Source organism: Bactrocera dorsalis, chromosome 4, assembly GCF_023373825.1.
Source record: "Bactrocera dorsalis isolate Fly_Bdor chromosome 4, ASM2337382v1, whole genome shotgun sequence".
In the NCBI taxonomy this organism is placed as follows: Eukaryota; Metazoa; Arthropoda; class Insecta; order Diptera; family Tephritidae; genus Bactrocera; species Bactrocera dorsalis.
In genome coordinates, this window is record NC_064306.1 from 52,507,449 (window position 1) to 52,530,646 (window position 23,198).

The 23,198-nt window shown below is 35.1% G+C and overlaps 1 protein-coding gene across 1 annotated transcript in view; it reads right to left on the minus strand.

Annotated features, from left to right (window-relative positions):
• Positions 1–23,198, minus strand: part of LOC105224355 (AF4/FMR2 family member lilli) — an 87,934-nt gene that overhangs the window by 49,806 nt on the left and 14,930 nt on the right. The window contains exon 2 of the mRNA XM_049455808.1: positions 14,749–14,849. The gene's annotated coding sequence lies outside the window, so the exon portion shown is untranslated. The remainder of the gene's footprint in view (positions 1–14,748; positions 14,850–23,198) is intronic.

A 23,198-nucleotide genomic window follows, 5' to 3' on the forward strand; every position in this document is an offset into this window, starting at 1 on the left:
TCAAAGCGTCGCTATATTCTCACAATAAATTTTCTAGCTTGGAACGTAACAGCATACAAGCTAACATTCAAAATGAACTTTAATGTCAACAAATGGACTGTTTTAAAAAAGCAATCTGCTGAAAAGGTCAGCAGCTTACACGTGTTATCGACCAAATTGGGGTATACGAGTATTTCAAGATCGGAACATTCTAACCTTCAACTTAATGTAGCATACTGGAATTCATTTTAATATATATTTTTTGTTTTTATATTTTGGCAACCTGTTGCTATAGAGTATAATAGTTTGTTCACCTAATGGTTGTTTGTATCACCTACGACTAATCGAGATAAATATAGGCTTATATATATTAGGCCGATTTTCTTTTTTGAACTATAAATATTTTCCAATCCCGTCACGAAATTTCCTCGGAAATACCCTAAAAAAAATTCTCTGAAAAATACAACATTAAGAACTGGAGCAAGGCATGTAAAAATTTTCCATAGAAAATACACTACAATCTTGAGTTTTTATCTTTAAATTCCTACAGATCAGAGGTATTTTATGGCATCGCTTTGACTTTAGACGCATATTTCTCAGAATTGTTCACTCTACAAAAGTGCCCAATGCAACAAAGTCGTAACTCACACCGGCGAGGTAGTACGTGGCTCTAAACCTGATTTTTCCAAGAAATTCGCATTTTTTTTTGTATCTATCTCGTAAATGACAAGGGCTATAGAAAAAATTTACATGGCAAATTTGTAGGAAATTTTATTTGCTATAAAAAAGGTTCGAGGTCAAAATCGCTTTCATTAATACTTCTCGAGATATTCAGCTTTTTAAGTAAGACTGTATTCAATTTTCATAAATTTTTTAACACATACCATCTATGAAAATTCTATTTAGATCTAATCTCTGATTACTAAATTTAAAATAGACTTTGAATATTGCAGAGTATTATTATAAGAAACACTTCTGGTAAAAAAAAAATTTTGCTGCATTGCTTCTCACTACAAATCATAGTAAAAATATTATTTATATTTATTTGTGTTTACTATCTTTGCTAAGCACACTATGCCGATATAAATTACAATTCGCAAACTTGCTAGTAACTATAAGCACGTAGTGGCAGCTCCATCGTACGAGCAACAAAGCCACATTGGTAACCCATCTATAAGAAAACATATTTATTATTTCGAATATCAAAAACAAAGATAGCTAAACTCAAACAGAAATATTCGTTACATGAATGCAAAACAAAAACTCAACAAAAATCAAAAATAAAAATCAAACAAAAAGTAAACCAATGAACCGATGAGCGGAAAGCCAATGCCAAAGCCAGTGCGAATGCTTGTTGTAATAAATATGATGAAGAAGTCTTGATTAATGAACACCGCCAGCGGCACCGGCAGGCAGCGGCGACAGCCAAACTCGACGCTGATGCCACCCGGCGCAGGCACAACGCCACACCGTGCGGCAAGGCACAGAGCTTGCGCGGGCGCGCGAAGGGAAGACAACAGCAACAGCACGGTTGACCCACTTTTCGCAGCGACTTTATAGGTTATGAGCATTTATCATAAGTAAAAAATCGAAGATCGAAGCCAATGTACAACGGCAGCTGCATGCCGCGCGCCGTGCGCTGTGTGGCGATCAACGCGAACCGCGTAGAAATGCCGCTTTTGGCAGGCGCGCGCGCTCGCTGTGCATGCGTTTTGGGAAAATTCCGTAGAGAGTTTAGCTACAGATGTAGCTGCGGCGCAAACTGAAGGCGGATGTACACGAAAGCGGCAAATGTTGGCAACAAATGTGCTCAGCAACTATGTTTTGTAGCTAAATGTTTTTGCTTTTACTGCTTTTTTCGGCCGTTACTTTTTGTTGTTGTTGCTATTTTTTAACTTTTTCTAATTGTTGCTTTTGTTTTTGCTTAGCAATCAATGATTTTCTAACGCTTACGCGAATGCTCAGCGCAACAAGCATTTGAACTGTTGGAACGAACCCGTTTCGCTAGCAGCGAACAAAAGACTTAAGCAACGAACCCGCTGGCGGAAAGGAACAAATAGGCGTTGCAGGTCTATCAGGGGATTCATGCAAATGGCATGCCATTTCTACTACACTACCGCCAACTTAGCGATCATGATCGATACAAAAGCAATAAAAAATGCATAAATATAGTTTACAACAACAACAGTAACGATTTTATTGTTGTTATGACTAAATTGAATAATAAGTATGCGGAAAGCAACCACAAAAATGCAGTTCAAAGTCATCAGCGGCACTCAGCGTCGCATTGCGACTACAACAACAACAACACAAAGCAATCAAAAACAACAACAACAAAAGACATAGCGCGCCCCTAACAAAAGCATAACAATAAAAACTTTTAATGCAAATCAATATCATCACTATTTCACTTGCCACCAACATTGCCGCGGTTACGAATCAAACTGTAACTGTAAACCGGCGTTGCAACCAATGCAGCGCTATGCTAATTTTGTCGCCTCATCGATTGCCGTTACATCCAATACACACCGGTACGGTTTGTATTGTTGCAATCGCGCATAGTTAATGATATTAAATTGTTGTTGTTGTGAGTGTCTTTGTGTTTTCACCGGGCAAGCGCATCCATTGTAGCCACTTAAACTGATTTCTTCATTAGAGCGTTTCGCTGAAGCGTTGCCTTGCTGGCCGCCAATGCATATCCGCATCGCTGCGTCATAAAACAACAACTAAAATATTATCTTTATGGCGTATGGCATATGGTTTGGTTGCGCCGGCGCAATAGTGACTTTTAAGGTTGGTTGCGCATCAAATTCGGTGCTGAAGTTGCATTTTTTCCACTTTATTTGTTCACTTTCTTGTTGTTGTTTTGTTCGTAAAAGTGCATTTCAGCGATTTTGTAATATTTTTTTGTGTGATTCGTTATGTTAACGGTAAATATTAGGTGTAGTCTCGATAATGTCGTAAGACGATTATATGATTATTTCAATCGAATATACTGATTATGTAATTGATTTACATTTCTAATTAAATTGAATAATAATTCGGTGAGTTTGAGATATGAAGTTGTTGTGAAGAAACTATAATTTAATATAATTAAAATTTATATATATATTTATCTGTTATCTATCTGTTTTCGCTATAAGCACCTCATTCTGCTTGTTCAGTTTGTATGGCAACTGTACGCTATAGTGGTCCGATATCGGTTTCAACAAATTAGCAGATTCTTTGGGAGGAAAAGACCTATGCGAAATTTCATGTCGATATCTCAAAATCTGCGCATCTTGATTATCACGAAAGAAGTACGGTCCAATGATGCTACCTGGCCAAAACCGCAACAAACCGAAATTTTTTCGGGATGTAATGGTGACTCATTGGGTACTTGTGGATTGCTGCCTGACCAATAATGCATATTTTGAGTCTTATCGCTGAAGATGATTTTTCGATGAAAATCCGGATCATTTTCAATTCGTGAATATACGACGATTCTGGTGGACAATCAACTTCAGTTTCTGTGTTAATTTGATCTTGTAAGGATGTAGACCAAGATATTTTCGCAAAATTTGTCACAATGACATCAGAGAAATGCCCAACGCTCGAGAATGACATGTGAGAGACTGGGTCTTCCTCAATTGATGTGCTAACGACAGCAATATTCTCGATACTAGGGGCACTTCTTTGTCTCACTTTGCCTCGGGATCATTTTGTAATTTATCTATGGATTCAAATGTGTCCACTAGACGCTCAATTGTTGATCTGACGGGCCAATTATGACGACCATAAATTGGACGTAGCGCTCTGATGAAAAGAAATTTTAAAAGAGCGGGGAAATATATGAAGTCGTTTTCTGTCCCTATCGGTGTACTTTTGTAGCGCACCTATTGAAAAACCCGTTATATATATTTTATAAGACCGACGTTTTCTTCTGGTGTTACAAGTTACATGGCAAGCTTAAAATTTTCTGTTAGGATGCAAAAATCTCTTCAGCCAGTAATAGACTTTTGCCTGCATTAACAATCATAGCACGTTAAATGGCTTGCAATACGAGGTGTGTTCAAAAAGTATCGTGAATTTTGTGTTTTTTCAAAAATTATTTATTTATTCATGAATATCTATTTTGTCCCCTTCAAAGTAAGAGATTTTATACACTTGTGCCAACGGTTTTTCCAATCTTCGAAACACTTCAAAAAATCATTTTTTTTATCTTCTTCAGCTCCTCCTTCGATGCCGTCTTTATCTCGTCAAGAGAAGCGTAACGTCATATTTTTATGGGCCTCTTCAGTTTAGGGAACAAGAAAAAGTCACAGGGGGCCAGATCTGGGGAATACGGTGGCTGCGGCATCATTAGTGTGTTGTTTTTGGCCAAAAAGTCGCGCACAAGCAACGATGTGTGAGCAGAGGCGTTATCGCGGTACAAAAGCCAATTTTTGTTCTTTCACAAATCTGGGCGTTTCTGGCGGATTGCTTCGCGCAAATTGCGCATAACTTGCAGGTAATATTCCTTATTGACCGTTCTTCCCTGTGGCAAAAACTCTTGATGCACCACGCCCCTGCAATCGAAGAAAACTGTCAGTTACGATTCACGATACTTTTTGAACACATCTTTTTTTGCTTCATTTGAAAGTACAATGTCTTTAAAATATACTGTGAAAATTTCAGACAGAAATTCGAAATATTTCGGGAGTTATAACGAGTTTCCTAGAGCGCCTCGGAGTCCTCTCTCTCGGAGTTGTTGAATTTAAAACGCGTTTTTCTCAAAACATTGTTTTTCTGGTCAGCCCGGGTTCTAACCGTTTGTTTTCAAATTTTAACAAGCTGTTATAAACACCTATAGTTCTCAGAACTAACGAGAATTTTTAGTTTACAACCCTTTCTTTGCTAAAATAAAAGGACTATTTTTTCAAAGTCGCCATTTTGTTATTTATCCTTGAAATTTAACTTCAGTAGTTCCGATCAGAATGACATGTCTATAGATTAAGAATAATCGAGAATATTTGATTTCAGATAACACCAAGACCCAAAATCATTCGGGCCACCCACGTGCATTTTTTTTGAGGCTCCAAATTCGAGTGACAATAATAATAGTAATAAAGTATTACATTTTTTCAAATACATTTTTTTTATATTATCAATATATAAACAAAAACACTCTAAATATTTAAGATAATTAATTTTTATTTTCCTTTAAAAAACCACCCTCCAAAGAAGTCATGAAAATAGGCTACCTTAAGAACTTCCCTGTCTGTATCAAACAACAGCTACAGAGTAACTGATTGATATTTTCATCGAATAAAATTCAAACAAAACAAACATCAGTGTGGTAGCAATATGAAATGTCGAGGTTTTTATTAAACTTGTGAACAAGAGTCTAAAGACGTTTCTGAGAGAAAACAAATTTAGCCAACGGTTTACTACAAGATTTTATCTTGGATTGACGTGCCAAAATTGCGTTCTACGATAACACCATCTAAAATCGAGTTCACTAACCCCGATATAACGACCATACGAAAATATTTAAAAACATTGATGCAGCGGTAAAGGGTACGAAAATAAAATTCTCCATAAGAAGGTTTAAGGACATTTTTCTAGCAAAGTTCTAGCCATTATAAAATATCTAAAGATCAAGTATTGTGAAGAACGTTTCGCTATTTTTAATGGTGGCAGAGTAGAATTCAAAATATCAACTAGAAATCATTTTCCCAGTTATTAGACAGAAAAGGAAAGGATGTCTGCGTAGCCAGATATGAGCTGGCATTAGGCTATTTGTATCGGAAACAATCAAAAAAACTAAAAGGAGGAAAGAAAACATTTCCAATCTTTGTGTTCACAATTTGAAAATAATTTGAAAAGAAACTAAACCGTCTTAAGAAATACTTTCGATTGTAGCTAGAAAATGATGTTCCTGCTCAACGAGTGTAAAAAGAGTAACAAGAGGAAACAAACGCAGCCTCAAATCACTATTTCAGCATTGTGTACACTCTATCAATTTTGCTCAAAGAACTTTTTAAAAAGCTAGTAAAAAGTGTCTCTCGAGGCAATAGACGCGTTCTGATTGAAAAACTCATAGCCTTATAAAAAGTGGTCTCTTCATATTCCTTTAATTTTCGTCATATACATATATATATTTTTTTATATTAAAAGGCAATATAAATATTTGTAATAAAACTATAAGTAATAATAGTTTAAGAACAGAAAATACATGAAGTTTAGCGCAATTATTTTGTCATTATAATCAATTAACAATTTTATTTAAGATCAAGAGCACGCGTAAGACCCTCAGCACGCTAATCTGAAAATAATGTCTATATAAGCATATACACCACTAAAAATAATTGTTTCTAGCTTCTAATTGACCTAGTTCTTTTTCATCTTATATTCATACTTGGAATAAGCAAAATTAATAAAAACAGCATAATAATCACCGGATGACTATTTTGCGGTCAGAAATTTAATTACAAAGTGAACTGAGCTGCGCAACCGTAAAGTTAATTAAATAAGAACAGCAAGAGGCATAAGGAAAAATAATGTGATTTTTTACGTTATTGTTATTGCTATTGCAATCCTAATGAATATTATACAAAAATCGCGCGGCGAAAAAATTAATTTAAAATTTCATATGATAGAAGTTACTAAGGAAATGATTTATTTTAACTTTATTAATGCTTAGCGTTTTGAAATTAAAAATCTGACTTGCTTGTAGGACAAAATCTTTCCATTTGTACTTCTAAATATGAAAACAAGAAAAAGTGAAAACTTCGGATGCACCGAAGCTATAAAACACTTCACAAATACAAACAGTTGCTTACAAGAACTTGATTCCGATCGTTCAGTTTGTATGCCAGCTATATGTTATAGTGGTCCAATATCAGCCGTTCCGACAAATGAACCGCTTTTTGAAGAAAAAAGGGCATGTGCTTAATTCCAATAAATATCTCGAAAACTGAGGGGCTAGTTCATGTACATATATGTAAACAGTTGGAAATGGCAAAATCGACTTAGGTCATCATGCTGATCATTTATATAAATATATCCTGAATTTACATTTCAGTTCATTCTCAGTGAAGTTCTATAGTTATATAAGCTCCAATGTTGCTATGGCTGTGCACTCAGCTATCAAAAGTGCAGATTTTATTTAGTCTGAACCCAAGTTCATTAGAGCATAAACAATAAAAATAAGAAAAAGGAAACTTATAACCATATATACAACTAATCTTATGATACAATACTAATACTAGTATATAATATATCCAAAGAGTAGCCTTCTTTGGCAGACAAGCAGATATGAAAAGAAAATAGAGACATAGAATGATAATTAAATGCTTTGACTGCGCTGCGGTCATTTGGCACACACAATTTGTAAATCTTATTAGCTTTCATTGTATGTTTATAAACGAGTATAATGCTATGTCCGATTGTTACGTTATTCTAGAACTTTTGCTTTAGGTCAATGAGCACACACCCGTCTCTATTGTAGCGGTCGAATTAGCGGCTGACTGACATCAGACACTTCTAGATTATCTACGGAAATTTAGTGCGCGCCACAAAATAATTATAGCTAAATAAATACTTAATAAATTGCATGGGTGTGTGGATATTAGTTTCATTTCGCAGCTGTTTTGTACACATTATTGCTAAATTTTATATTTATGTTTATGAACGCACGTGGTTTGAAGGACTTTGTGTATCAAGTATACGCCATGGATTACTTTTTGATCGTACAAAAATAGTAAAGGTTTAGAACAGCTAAGTCGATGTTGAAATGGATTTATGATTGCTCAATCGTGATTTTTTAAGTTATCGTTTTCGACAAAGAATTAGCTGTCTAAGTTAGGTAGGAGATAAGTGGTTTCGTTGAGGGCATCAAATGGTTGGAAAATAACAAAGGAAAGTAATATCAAGGTACGTATAAGACCTTGCCAAAGGGGCAGCACTATCTCCCTGTTTTGATATCTTAATAAAGTGGCTTTAAATTGTTTGGCCAATTAGAGTTAAAATTAAAAAAAATTATAATAAAATAATTAATAAAAAAATATTTCTATCTATTTTGAAAACTTAAAACGTGAAATAAAATATAGCCGTTTTATATGAAACGTAAATTTTGAACGCTACACGAAATTGAATGATAATGTTATTTAACGCAGAGAAAAATATTCAAATTTAAAGCACTCTGGCCGTTTATATATTGTACTATACATGCAAAGGAACCAAGCTTTCAGAGCTTTCGGCGAGTCATTGTCGATATGTGTGTCCTATTACAATCCGATCTAATAGTTGGCTGTAAGATAGCTGCTCTGCTTACTCTACTAAAATCTCTAGCAAAACCTTTCTCACCGTCAATCCTGGCTTGGACTTGATTTGCGCTGACTGACTACGAATCGATCACAACTACAGTTGAAATGATCCACATTATCAGTAACCATCCGCTTCAGAAATTGACCGAGTTGGTTACGATTCGTAGATGGAAACTCGTTTATACAGTTTTTTTTGCATAACTTGTGTGGCACCCATACATCGAGCTCCTTTTTGTATTCTATAGTAGAACGTACATATATCTGCTGGGCAATCAAAAAATTGCACACATCATGATCGAACTCGAAAATTGCCATTATAGTGTACATAATATATACAGGATTTTATTTTTAAACATAAAAAATTAACAATTTCTTACTCAACGCTTACGAAATCGCTACTGTCTCAAAAACCAAACTAATTATGTGTTGAAAGAATGCATAACACAAGTCTTGTTGGCTATTTATCAATGTCAGTGCAAGTACTTTTAGCTGCCGTTAACTTCAAGCAGACATTATTGCCACTCCCACCTGTTATTAACTCCACATAATTAACCATATTCATTCGTAATTACTATTTTGCATATGTGCAACCAAAATCTAATTAAAGTAGCGTGTTCTAATTTATTTATAAAAAATTTTGCAAAAAAAAAATTGATATTTAAAAAAAATTGCTTATGTAAAAAAAATGTATGCGATGCAATTACTATCAACACAAGAATTCAAAAGTCAATGCTTTCTGCACATAAGCAAAAGAAATGTATGTATATATGTATGTATTAATGGGTAAATAGGTATGTTCAGCTACATATTTAATGTGTTTATTATGTAGTGCTTTTCGTTCATAATTTGGCTTCAACACAGCTGCATTTAACAAATTCATTCAAAGGTACGTATGTATGTACATATATTTGTATATAAGTAAGTACACCAATGGTTCTGCTTAACTGCCCAACCAACAAGAATAACAAAAAAAAAAACTATGATAATAACAAAAACAACAAGAAGCGCAGCAAAAACCACAAGCTGACCGAATCACCAGTTACGGGATTGGGCAAACAGTACAAAATGGAATTGAACAAAAGAGCGTTAAATTAAGCAAAAATATTTCTATTCATAAACATCTTGCCATACCATGACTACTAGCAGCAACTACAACAACAACAAAAAAGCATACATATTACATATTTGCGATTATTTTGCGAAATAATTTGCTGCTTCGCTGACTCCATCTTGCATAGTTGCCTGGGCTTTGGCATATTGTTGTTGTAATTGCTATGCTGTTCGTTCGTTTTTCGCCGCAAGCGAAATGGCAAAACGCAATGAGAATTATCATAATGAAAAATCATTGAACAACAGTTATTTTTTAATTTGAAAAACCCATATGAAATAATCTCGTCTTAAATTAGTGCGCTTCGGTTTCGCACTTCTGCAGCGATTTGTGTATTATTTGTATTTCTTTCTCGTGTTGGATTAACTATTTTTCAATTGGTTGCGGATAAATTATAATCTAAGTTTTTGAAGTTTACTTATATATACAATATATAAATAAATATTTGGAAAGTCTATTATGCAACACATATAGTGAATAGCTGTCAATTTATTAACCAAGGATACTCTAACAAATATATTGTATTGCGTATGGCAACTGATCTCAGTATTCAAGTATACTACCCCATATAACATTTCTGAGTTTAAATTTTTGAAAAACTATGGCGTCCGGCAGTGCAAAATACCGTGGGCAATTAAGATGTTTACATTTCTATAAGTAAGTAGGAATATGTAATATTCAACATGTTACGACTATTTAATCAGTTGTCAGTGACCAGTAACTAATAACTATGCGTAATAGATTTTAGTATACGGTTGTCTAGAGAAGTTGGGAGAATGCTTCAACTGGGCCAAGCTAGCATAAAGCGATAACTGGTGGAACGAATATAAAGATGTTCTAAGGGACTACAAGAAGTTGGTGTGCAGGATAAAGCGAGATCCTAGAAAGCCTTATATAGTGGATTTGAAAAAGACCCACCAGGTGGCGAGACTTAGGAAACTATTATCCAAAAGCTCCGCCTCGCCCGGTCTAATACGGAAAAGTAGTAGAGAGTGGACGGACAACTTCAAGGTCTCATGGAAAGACCTACTCAGTGTGCTTTTCCAGGCTGTAAGGAGGTGGTAAGTATCAGCTATAAAGGAAGTAGTAATGGTCAATCCGCCCAGTCGACCTATAGAAATCTTCCGATGGCAGGTAGCAGTATACAAAATTCTTATTGGCACTTGAGAGAAGAGACTGTAGGATCATGATGAGATTACTAACAGGTCATTGTCTGGTGGCGACAGACGCCCGCAGAACGAGGCTGGCAAATCGAGAAGACTGCAGAAAATGTATAGTGTAAGGCACCAGGGAAACAATAGAGCCTATCTTGGCACTTGTCCTGCATTGACAAGACTACACTGTAAGCATCTGGGCTCTTCACGGTATGAGGAGGAGGTATCGATAGTGAGGCTGCTGTTAAAATTGGCGCCAAGACGTAGTAACTGAACTCCATCTGTTATCGCAAAGAACCAAAATTGGTCTATGCGTAGCTATTGGCCTACCAGAATAAACTAACTTAAATATTGAAATAAATCGTCTGGTTTAAATTTTCGCTTACAATAATTTTGTATAGCAGCTATAGTAGAATTATATTGACGATTCCGACAAATTAGTAACTACAAGGGGATAAAAGAACATATGCAAAACTTCAGAATGATATACCAAACTGAGGTTCGTCATATATACAGACAGGCGGAAAGTTAGACAGACGTGGAGAATCCACTTAGCTCATCACGCTGATCATTTATGTACATACAAGTATTTAATTGTATTTAAATCTATTTTTATTTGAAAACTATACCCATTATTTCTCAGCTTCTCCTAGACTGATTTAACTGAGCTTTTTTAATAATTTTCTTTACAGACTTTTATATGCCTGGAACTATCCATATGCCCAAATTTAAATTTTTTACAATTTTATTTTCAGGCGGTCGCCAAAAATAGTAAAAAAAATCGGTACAAAATTTTTTTCTTTTTCAGCCAGCCGCCTTTTCGGAAAATCTTTTCCTAATTTTCCGCAGAACACTGAGACATTTTTTTAGTTCCAGATTAAGGAAGTGGAGGAATCGTGGGTATAGTCGCAAGCTAATTTTTTGAGACCCCCACTTCATCTGTCGCTAATGTTTGAATTTTCCATTTTTCATTCATTTAATTTTTTCGGTATTCTTGCAAACTTAACAAATTTTCGTAAAAATTCCTCAAATGTGAATATGTATATGAAAGCATGAATAATTGTTTAAGGATGAAACATTTCACAAATATGGTTAAAATATCCACGGAAATTTGTAGATCGTTTTATGTTCTTTAGGTTTTGTTAATTTCTGTCAACAATGATATTTGTTTAACATTTTGAAATCGAATTCAACATTTTTCGGTGATGAAACCAAACTAAAACATTAAAGTTAATTTAATTCTCGTTCATTCATTAATTTAAATTCTGGCTTAACTCTCACTCCCGATATTGAACTAAAGACTAACTTGTAAATTTCCACGCAGAAGCAAAGTGACCAACAACCACACGTACACCTAATTAAAACTGTTGCAATCAGCGGCCAAATTGGGAACAACACAGGAAAGAATCTGAGCTCAAGTGAGCGCTGAAAAAACTCAACGCAGACGAAATTTCCATTTTAGTCAATTTGCCACTGACCTTCCACAACATGCCTCAAGGTTATTGCAACAGCTACTTTACGACCGCGACGACGACGGCGACGATGTACAACTTTTTCAGGCTGTCAAGCAGCGTCACCGCACAGCGAATTGGAATTCTGTGTCGCACCACACGCACACATATAAACAAACTAATATATGTGCATATGTTGAAATGTAAATAAAAATGGAGGCAAGTGTGAGTGATGTGTGCGTGTGCTTTCATGAGAGCGCTGCTGCTCGTAAAAATGTCGCATCCGTTAGCATAATTTCCAATAATGGACTCTTGCATGGCAGCTTGTTGGCATATTATAAGCGTTGTTGGCCGCCAAGGTGCGCTGGCTGTCTACTGCGCCTGCGCCACGGCGATTTGTTGCCAACAATGTGTTGACGATGTGTTGCCCGATGCGCAGGCATTGCTGCTACTGCTATCATTGTTGTTGTTGTTAGTATTTTTTGTTGTAGCTGCTGTTGTTGCTTTTGGTGATGTTTACGGTTTTGTTGTTGGTGTTTGTATTATTCAACGTCATGGAAATTTTCTCTCGCAGTGATTGCAACAACAACAACAACAAGTTGCTGCCATGACAAGTGTGTCAGTGCGGTCGGGAGCCACTTCCACTTTTGCGCCGGCGACCACACGAGCAACCACACACATATGTATGTATATGTGTCTGCGTGTCAATGCGTTGCATGGAAATTGCAACAGCAAATACCAGCAATAGCAACAACAACGGCAATAGTTTTTTAGCGACAACTTGTTGTCCTCTCATCGCTAATATTTTTATGATCTAAATGCCTTTTATGAGTCTAATTTTTCCTGCGCCTGCAGTTAGGAAAAAAATATTTTTCGCGTCTCTGCAAGAATTTAATTTCCATTTTCCTTTTCGCGAGTGTCAAGTTGTGTTGGCTTCTGGGTTTCGTCTTAACTATTTATTCGCTGAAAAATCATGTTAATTTCCTGTCGCCTGCATTTTAGTGTCAACTTTTGTTGGCACAACAACAACAATAATTAATAGCGCCAACAAGTTTATTGGGAAATCCGGAAAAGCTGAAATTTCCACTGCAGTGGAAGGAGGTCAGTGGAGTAGGCGCTTCGTAAAATAAATATTAAATGTTAGTGGGAAATTTCCAGTTTGAAAAATATTACCAGAATGAGAATTAGAATAATGGTTACTTAGAGTCAGTAAAACAATTAGTATTCTGTAGATAAATATAGAGTAAACGTACTTTTTGAAGAATTCATCTAAAATTTTGTATTTCCAATCAAATTTCGTGTTCGGAATAGTTGCGAACGTTGGAAAAGACTTACTTACGGTGATTCCGTTTTATCAAAAACACAAGCTAAAAGTGGTATGAAGCCTTCAAAGACGGTAGAAAGATCGTTGAAGACATGCCTCATTCTGGTCCAAATTCGACCTCTTCAACTGATAAGAATATTAAAAAAGAGATGACAGGAGAGCTAAACATGTCTCGCGAGTTCATTCAAAAGATTCTGGTGGATATTTTGGGTATGAAACGCGGTTTTGCTCGACTCGTCCCGATAAAGCTGAATTTCTTTCAAAAAGAGTAACGTTAAAAGTTCTCTTTGGATATGCTTGATTGTGCGAATTCCGATTCCGGATTCATAGAGAGCATTATATCTGCCAATGAGACATAGGTTTATGAATTTGATATGCAAACATGTCAAAAATCATTGGAATGGAGAGAAAAAACGAGCCAAAACCAAAACAACCACGACAAAGCTGTTCAAACATCAAGATCTATGCTTTTTTCGATATTCGTGGTTTGATGCATAATGAATTTATTCCGGAGGGACAGACGGTTAATAAGGAATTCTATCAGGTCGTATTGAGGCGTTTGCGTGAGAACATCTGTCGAAAACGGTCTGAATTGTGGAAGGAAAATTCATGGAATTTCCACGAGGACAATACACCATCGCATCGAGTTACAATTGTGACAGAATTTAAAGCCAAAAACGCACTGAATACCATCAATCAACCATATTTATCCGATTTGGCTCCGTGTAATTTTTTCTTGTTTCCTAAACCGAAATTGCTGCTCCGTGGAACTCCGTGTTCAGTCGATCGAAGAGATAGAACAAAATTTGCTGAAGGAGTTGAAGGCCATCCCAAAAAGTGCTTAAGAAAATTATGTCGAGGACTGAAAAATCCTTAACCTTAGTGTATTACATCTGCAGGGGATTACTTTGAAGGCGATCAAATAAATATTGATGAATAATTAAATATTTTACGTTTCATTTACAATTTTCGGATATTTGTTTCGTCCCAATGTATTTATATGGGAACCCTTAGCTCCTAGATTTAACAGAGTCTACAATAATTTTGACATGAAGTGTTCAAATAAGACTGTATTAGAAATTTGACCTTTTTCTTTCCTAATTCCGCCTTCGAACATATTAACTATTGAGAGCATAAATGAATTGAAAGCAACATTACGAACACTTTTCAGAAGACAGCGAACAGATAATGAAAGATATAAGTACTTTGCCTCGAAAAAAATCTAGTTTCAGAACCAAAAATTCGGGTAAATTTTGAGCAAAAAATTCATGTGGAGAAGTTTGTTTTTTAAATCAAACGGATTAGCATTTGAAGTGTAAATAATTGAATAGCTTTAAGGTGAGACCATAACTAACCTAAAAGAGTTTGAGTCTCCAATATATGTTATATATTTTTTAATTAAAAATAGAATGAAGTTAAATGTAACTTTTAGGAAATAACTCACCTTTGTTATTTATAATTCCTTCTTAATAAATCTTATAGTTTTTATAAACCTCCCGCTCCAAAAATAATAACGTATTTTAAACAAATACGTAATTTTTTACACTGAAATTATAAAAAGAAAATGAAAAATTGTAATTAGAGTTAAGCAAATATAAAAAATTTATAAAACTTTTATAAATATTTGAAGTGGAGTGATAAATTTATATTGCAATATATCAGTATTAAATTACGTTAAAAAAGTAAAGAAATCTATTTACCTACGATCTTAAGTCGAATTAAGTCAAGGAATGAATTTGAGTGTATTATAGAAATGAGATCATACCATCTCATTAAATATATGTAACTCCAGCTGATAAAAAAATTACAAATATATATTATTGACTTAAAAATTATCTGTCATCAGTCAGTACAAGCAAGCTAACGCTTAATCCCATTTTCCGCACATTTGACATAAGCTTTGGCAGGTATAGCCTTCGACTAATTTTTAGAGTGCCAATCATTAAATCGTTGGACAGCATCGACGACAAACCCACGGTTTGTCGCCAGTCATGATGCATTTGATAAATTCAGCGTCCTCACTCAAGTATCTCTTTTTGTCCGCTATTCGACTATTTTCTTTTTTAGTTAATGTTTCGGTTATGAAGAGTGTCCATTCAAAAACTTAAAGAGCTGTATCTTTGGTATTCCGGTTTGGTAAGAGAATTAAGTATTTAAGTACGAATCTAGCATTGAAACAGTTCATAACTGAAACATTAACCACAATGTTTTGATTCGATATATGAGCTGTTGAGATCCTCTGATATCTCTCTGTTGCCAACACGATGATTTTCAAGCAATGTTTCTTTAACTTTTCTGATGTTATCGCCATTAACAGACATTTTCAAATACTTATGTGAGTGATAAAGTGGACTCCTCAAAATACTTCTGTAATACCGTAGCGGTTCCTCTCTTGGAAACACAAAATTTCAAAAAAATAACTTTATTCAAATATTTTCCCTGGTAAAAAAATCGTCAGCAACATTAAGAAAGATCTGCCAACCACGAAAAAAATCGATTTGATTTGGACTTTCAATTTAAATGCTTCAGTCCGGGTGAAATTTGATTTGATGGTATTATTAAAGTTTGTCATTTAAGATAAAAGCTTAACCTGAAGTCAGATATGATTGGCGAAGAATTATAATGCCAAGTTTCGAATCTTGGTAAGAATAACTGAAAAATCTTAGATACATATCTTAATAAGCTAATTTTTTTTTTTTTTAATTTTTTTTTTTTTTTATTTTGTGTGACTAATTATCAAAGCAAACAATACATACAAATATGTGGTCATCTGTTATTGGTTCCTAGTGGATGCGAAAGTTAAAACTAACTAAACTAAACTAATTAAAATATTCTATCGGCCCAAGCATTTCTTATCATAAATATCACATTTTCCCAAAAATATATAATATTAATTAGTAAAAATTATTATCAAGCAGAATATGTATATACATAAGGGATATGAAAAAATACCGTTAATTTAAAAAAGTGCCGATGCCGACAGCGTTCGTTAAAAAATTAAAAGTGAAGTGAAAATGAAAACAACACGCTCATTAGCATAGCGTTTTAGCACGGCAGCTTTAAATAATTGCACAATAAATTAAAAACCAATAAAGTTGCAATAAATTACAAATTTCATAAATAAAGGTGAGTTCTGGCCGACATAACGCATATAAAACTGAGAATTATTCTTTTAATTGCCCAACAATTAACGATTGTTGTAACAATTTACAGCTACAACTTTACAACAATATAGTCAAACAACATGCTAAATAATCTGGGCAGCAAGGCGATAATGTCACTAGCAATATAACTGTAAATCAATGCGAGTAATGGGTATAATATGTGCATTAGAGGGTGCAAATAAAAATAAATTTCGAAATAATATTTTTAAATAAAGGTATATGCGGAGAAAAAAATATTGCTGCAATGGCACGATTTTTAGCTAAATATTAAAAGGCATCGTGATTTAATTTAAAAAAGAAAAAAACCAAAAAAAAATAAAAAAAAATTAAGAAAAAAAAAATAAAAAATTAAAAAAAATTTTACAACGCGATTCGTTATAGTGCATTAAATTTTCTAAAAAAAATTTTCTCAGTGTGATTTCTTTCTATTGTAAAATTCTTCTTTTGAAAGCTTTGAAGAGCTGTAGATTCATTTGAAGCCATAAACTCGATATTATTTTGTTTTGGACTCACCCTAGTAAACGTATAGCATATTTGTATATATGTATATATGTATATCCAAGAGTATGTAGCACTTATTACTGTAAAATATGTGGTACGCATTTAATTCACTGTACAACAATTACCGCCCTCCTGCCCACCACCCAAACTAAACACTGCATCAAAACGCAACAATTTTGTTATAATTTTGCTCGCTTGTTGCTACTGTAAATTATTATACAGCAGCGCACTTACAAGTCAGCAACTACAGCCACTACTAACAACTACAACAATGGCAGCGATAATTTTTGCACAGTTTGCACACATTGAGTTGCTCGCCTTCCCTTTGTGTGTCATTATAAATCTATTAGCCGGCATTTTGCCCGAGGAATGCTGAAATGCCGCAAAGCGAATAGCTCTGAATGCTTAATCGGCGTGTGTGTGTGTGTACGCGAAATGGCAGTTGAATAAAATTATTGCACTAAAAAGTGGTTTTGATTAAAATTGACGCAAAAAAAATGTAATTTACTTGAGTTCCATAGAGCCTCCGGCCTGTCAAAGTTCTGAGTGTTTATCGCAAAAAGATAGTGAGATAGCATCTGGCAGAGACAACTGGTCAGCATATTGATAAATATTCAGCTAGAGACATATTTATCTATGTGGAATATTATATATATGATATATATATAGATGTTGAATTCATATAGACATATGTATGTATGACTGTATGTAAGTATATTTTCCAATAAACGAATTTATTAATGCGCGATTTTGCGCTTCGAGCGACATTAATTGCATTGCAAATGAGCTAGCAATTGTTTTTTTATATTCATTGAGCAACCAGAAAACATAAAAAACATTTATGCATATTTATGTGCGACGTAAATCATTCATAATTTGACAAGTATTCATAAATTATACGCAATAAAGGACAATCTAATTATTAAGCGCTTAGTTAGAAAGAGAAACAGGTATGCATTTAGGCGCAATGAATTATTGTGGCATATAAAATAAATATATATATATTTTTCAGTTATATTTTTTGGGATACTTTTGGTTTTTTAAACCCGAATATTAATCGTATGATCTAAGATATTTTTATATGAAAACTATTTAAGATACGCTGTTGAGTTTTCTACACAAACTCATTATCACCCTAAATGTATACAATACGAAACAAGTTGTGTTTTTTTAAGAGATTGCGAAAACAGCTGAGCTGGCCTCTAATACACCTGTAAGTAATTCTAGAGTCAACATCTGCCGAGAAAGCCAAGCAACAGTTAAGGCAGTAACTTCATATGGCATATCGGTCAGAAGTGCCTTGGGAAGCTGGCCTTCAGTGGAAAGTGTGGCCAGAAGCAGGCGACTTCACTTCTACTGGGATCCAGACCACTAAAACATCGGGGGCAATGAAGTAGTGGAAGAGACTGCCAATAATGGGTACTGCTTACACTCGAAAACGTGATCAACATTGGGAAATCCATGTATCATCTATACGACGAGCTGGACAGAACCATGATAAAGAAAATCAAAACCCGATAGAATGAGCTACCTAGGTGCAAAACTGCAAAAGCTATGTGCAATAGGGTGGATCGGTAGTACACAAAACTCCTACTGGTATTCAATAGAAGGGACTGTCGGCACGTGATCGAAATACTAACTGGTCACTGTCTCATGGCGACCTCAGAATAGGTAAGACTGCAGGAAATGTCTAGAGCAAGGCAGCAGGGACGCAATGGAGTACCTTTTGAGCACTTGTCCCGCATTGGCAAGACTACATAGTAAGCATCTGGGCTCTTCACGGTACGAGGAGGATGTATCTATAGTGAGACCGCAGAGTTTGTTATAATTCGCGTCAAGCGCAGGCGCCTTAAAGGATGACTACTCCTCATGGACCTAGTAACTGAACTCCATCTGGACCAGAACTGGTCTAAGCGTAGCTTATTGGCCTACCGGATTATCTTAGCCTTACCTACATATATTCATATTTGTATTTTTTCCTTATTGGTTTTGAAATGTAAGCTTTTGTAAATTATATAAATTTTTTATGAATTATACAAATATTTTCCAAATTTTTGACGAGTTTATGCATTTTGCCAATACATTATACCATTTTAAGCACATTTGCAACAAAATGTTCACCATTCACAAAATTGTTTAGTTATGACAAAATATTATTCAAGCTAGTTCGCTTAATTTTATGACAATATTAAAAAAAATCTGAATGAATTTTTAAACAAAAACATAATAAATTATTTTCTTACTAAGCGCTTTTATTTAATATGCTTACATTAAGTTCAAACAAGTAGGTAGGCTCAATTCAAAGCATACCGGTTTCTCCCCGTGGCCTTAATTTGATAATACCACGGATATATGTGCAACAATACACTGTTATGAGTTGAGTTCAAATATGACAAATAGTAGATGCATGAATGGCCATTATGTAAAAAAGTTTAAAAAATAATTTAATTGACTGTCGACTCCAAGCTTGAGCATTCTAAGCTTGAACGTTATATTATTAAAAGAAGCATAAAAAAGCAGCATTTCTATGCTAATTAAATTCTTAAGACGCCACATAAAGAGTGGATACACTTGTGTGCCAATTTCGATTAAGGTTGTGGATATGGTTAACTGGTTAACCGCCGAATTATGCAAAATGATTATGCCATATTTATTAGTATTTAATTTGCATGCCTCTCTAAAATTTTTTTGATCATTCTTATGTCTTATGCCAATGCATATTAAATTAGAAAAATCGCTTTTTATTGTAATAATGCAAATTTGTTCAATCTCAACTGTGACATCTAACATAAATCCATATATTTATTTGAGCAGCAGAAGACACTGATGAGCCTCACAGCGATGATTTTATAGGTTAACAACCGAAATACAACGCTGTAGTGATCACGCATCTTCTTATACACTGAGAAAAAAAATACCGGTGGCGTAGAAAGTTACACAATCGATATATGTTTTTGTATAAATTTGGAAATTTATCTAAATTTAACCAAAATCATTTTTTCTCTCCATTTAAGTTCGTGGTCCATTGATTTTATGCAATTTCCTCTGTGGGCTACTGAAGTGGTTAATTAATTTGTATTTTTGGTTTGTGATAACTTTTTTGGTATTAAAAAAACATCATAACAAATAAACTACAGACTAACAAATATTTAAAATTTCAACGAAAAAAAATTTACTTTTTTACAAATTTTTTTTTTTAATTATTAAAATTTTTTCTCTTACTTTTGCTGTTACCAACCACTTAAACATTGTATTTCCTTCACTCAATTCATTTAAATAATTGTGAATGGATAATGACTTTGTGGCGCATATTAAACTGACAGCAGCCGCCCACATCGCACGCCAACTCTGCCATATTTGGTTCAAATGCAAATATTCAAATTCAAATACAAATTAACAACAACACTTATATAAAAATTTGCGTGGTGAAACGTTCAAAAGGCAATCAATGCTCTTGAAGATACTCGTATTCAACACGCAAGAGGAATTATCGTAGGCAACGAAAACAATCACATGCTGCGAACCCTCAATTGCTTTGCCTATCGAAGCGGCTTGATCGAAAATAGACTAGCTTAGATTTCCGGCAACAAATACAAAAACAATGCTTATGCGAAGGTTTGAAAGTTTCTATTTAGTGCTCTCGTTATGAAAATTTATTGACATATTGCATGACAATTGACAGTTGGATGTCACTTTGTGTACGTCAATAATATTTTTCACTTTTTGTGATGAGTTTATACTGCTATTTTGACAGCAAAGTTGGACAATTTCTCCACTTAGCATACTTCAAATATATTTATGTTGCCAATTTTGGTAGTCAAAGTACGTTTCGAAAATCTTCTTGTAAAAAAACATCTCTTTTATGGCACCCTAAGTGGCTTGAACTTTCGAAATTCGATCAGTGTGAGGAGGCCTCTTTATTTAAGATCGTCATTATATTGAGTTCAATTCGAGGTACTCTTATGTTTACTAGTAGTATTGCAGATCAGCATTTGTAAGGTGAGTTCTAAATTCGGGAGCAACCGAAAATTGTATACTCATGCAACTTGCAGGAATCAAAGCTAGGGAAGCGAGGCTTAGGAAGTTATTATCCAGGTTACTATGCAAAAATGTGGAGAGTGGACTGGATGCAGTAAAGTGTCACTGTTAGAGCTGGTCAACACGCATTTGCCGGGGTGTACAGACGCTTTAGATCTCTAATTTGTAAGAGATAGCGTAGAGTACGTCCCAACAGATATCATAACAGAAAAAGTACTTTGGGCAATCAACAGCTTCCGGGCATGATGCAGAACGTATCAAAAGCGCTGGTTCCTTACTTGATCATGATATACGAAGGATGTTTAAGGCTTAACAAAGTAATTATTTTTAGAAAGAGGCGCCCGAAGGCGGTTGGGACTGATTTGCTTAGAAAGAGCACAGACCAATAAGTCTAAGCTCATTCCTTCTGAAGACTTTTGGAAAAATTCTAGACGCCTATACAAAAGGAAAGATTTTATTGGCTAACATGTCAAAAGAGCAATACGCCTATTGTAGAATAGATCCAGGGAGACTGCACTTCACTCGATAAACCGAAATATAGTAAAAGCACTAAGGCATAAGGAATATGATCTAGGTGTCACTGAAAACCATTCCAACGGTTCCAACAGAAAGGATACTTAACCTACCACCAATCAATATTGCAATAGAAAGCTTTGCGGCAAAATCTGCTGCAAGATTGACGCCATTGGGTGAGTACTCTAAAAGGACCTTCGGGCATAGCTCAAGCGGCGGGCTGGTGAACAAATTAAATTCCATACCCATACACTTTATTTGGTAGAGAAGGTTCCAAGAGCACTAAAGGAAGATGGATGGTGTCGAAGCCTGTGACACACCAACGGAATTTACAACATTTACACAGATGAATCCATAATGGCCAATGAAGCGAGAGCTGGAATCTATTGCTCGGATCTGAGGCGACCCTTCAAGCTGCCGGCTTACTGCAGTATCTTCCAAGCGGAAGTATTTGCAGTTAGGAAAGCGGTCTGTAGCTAACAACGCAGGAAATAACATGAAAATAATAATAATCTATAACAAGGCAGAAATTAAGGAAATCTCACAAGAAGCAGGCTGCATATATACTGAGTTCCAGTCCACAAAGAAGTTCCGGGAAACGAAGCAGCTGAGGAGATTGCCAAAAGTGACATCCGTCTGGCTACCGAACAAGTACAGGATATATGGAAGTCATGTAAGAAGGATAACCAACGAAATTTACGAAAGGGATAGAAGGCGGATCAGGGCAAGATAAAATGCCTTAAGTACATGCAGGATCATGTACAAAAGACCATTAAGAAAACTCGCTTGCTTCTTACTCTCACGGTCTCGAAAGTACTGCCGCTTTGGCTACTTGACAGGTCACAACCTACTGGCGTCAGATGCGAGCCATGTGGGTATAATTGATAATGATGCATGCAGAAAATGTTATAGGAGACATGCCTTTACCCAGAACCCGACTCAAGTATCTAGGAGCTTCGGAATTCAAAGGACTGGAAAAAGTTTGAAAACCTCAAGTCGTTGATGTCCTGTGTGACATATGGGATATAAACTTCAAACTAATGGGGAAATATTTAGAATTATGAATTCATATGAGGACTAAATGCGAACAGCAATGACTGGGCAATGAAGTAAGAGCACTCTTTTAATGTAAGTTGTATCCGAAAGCTACAAACTTGAGTTTCGTGTTTTTACAAAATTCTCAAATTAGGGTATTTCAGGTCTTAGGCGCTTTTATACATAATATAATATTACTTAAGTATATGCTACTATGCAGCAATGTATATTTTTTCAGAGCTACACAATCAACTTGTTCGCCCACACACAGCCAGCACAAAGGTTGCTGACGTTAAGCATAAACTCCAGATTTGTATAAAATTATTATTTGCACGCCATTCTTATAACACTATATATTTTTTCTTTTGTATTATTATTTCAATATTTTAGTGTGTTCAAATTAACACCAATTTGGCACGGATTTGGCAATTTAATTTTGAAGCAGCTGCCAGTGAAGCCTGAATTGGCTGAGGGGTTTTCCCCAAGAAAGTTGAAATAAAAACTATGAATGCCTGCCTACTACCGGCCTCCAACAGCACGTCAGCACGTTCTTAGCCACGTTGTTGTCAACTTTCTGTGCCAGCAAGTGGGCGTCATTTGCCGGCTGCCACACTCGTACGCGCACTTACAGCTTGTAATTGGC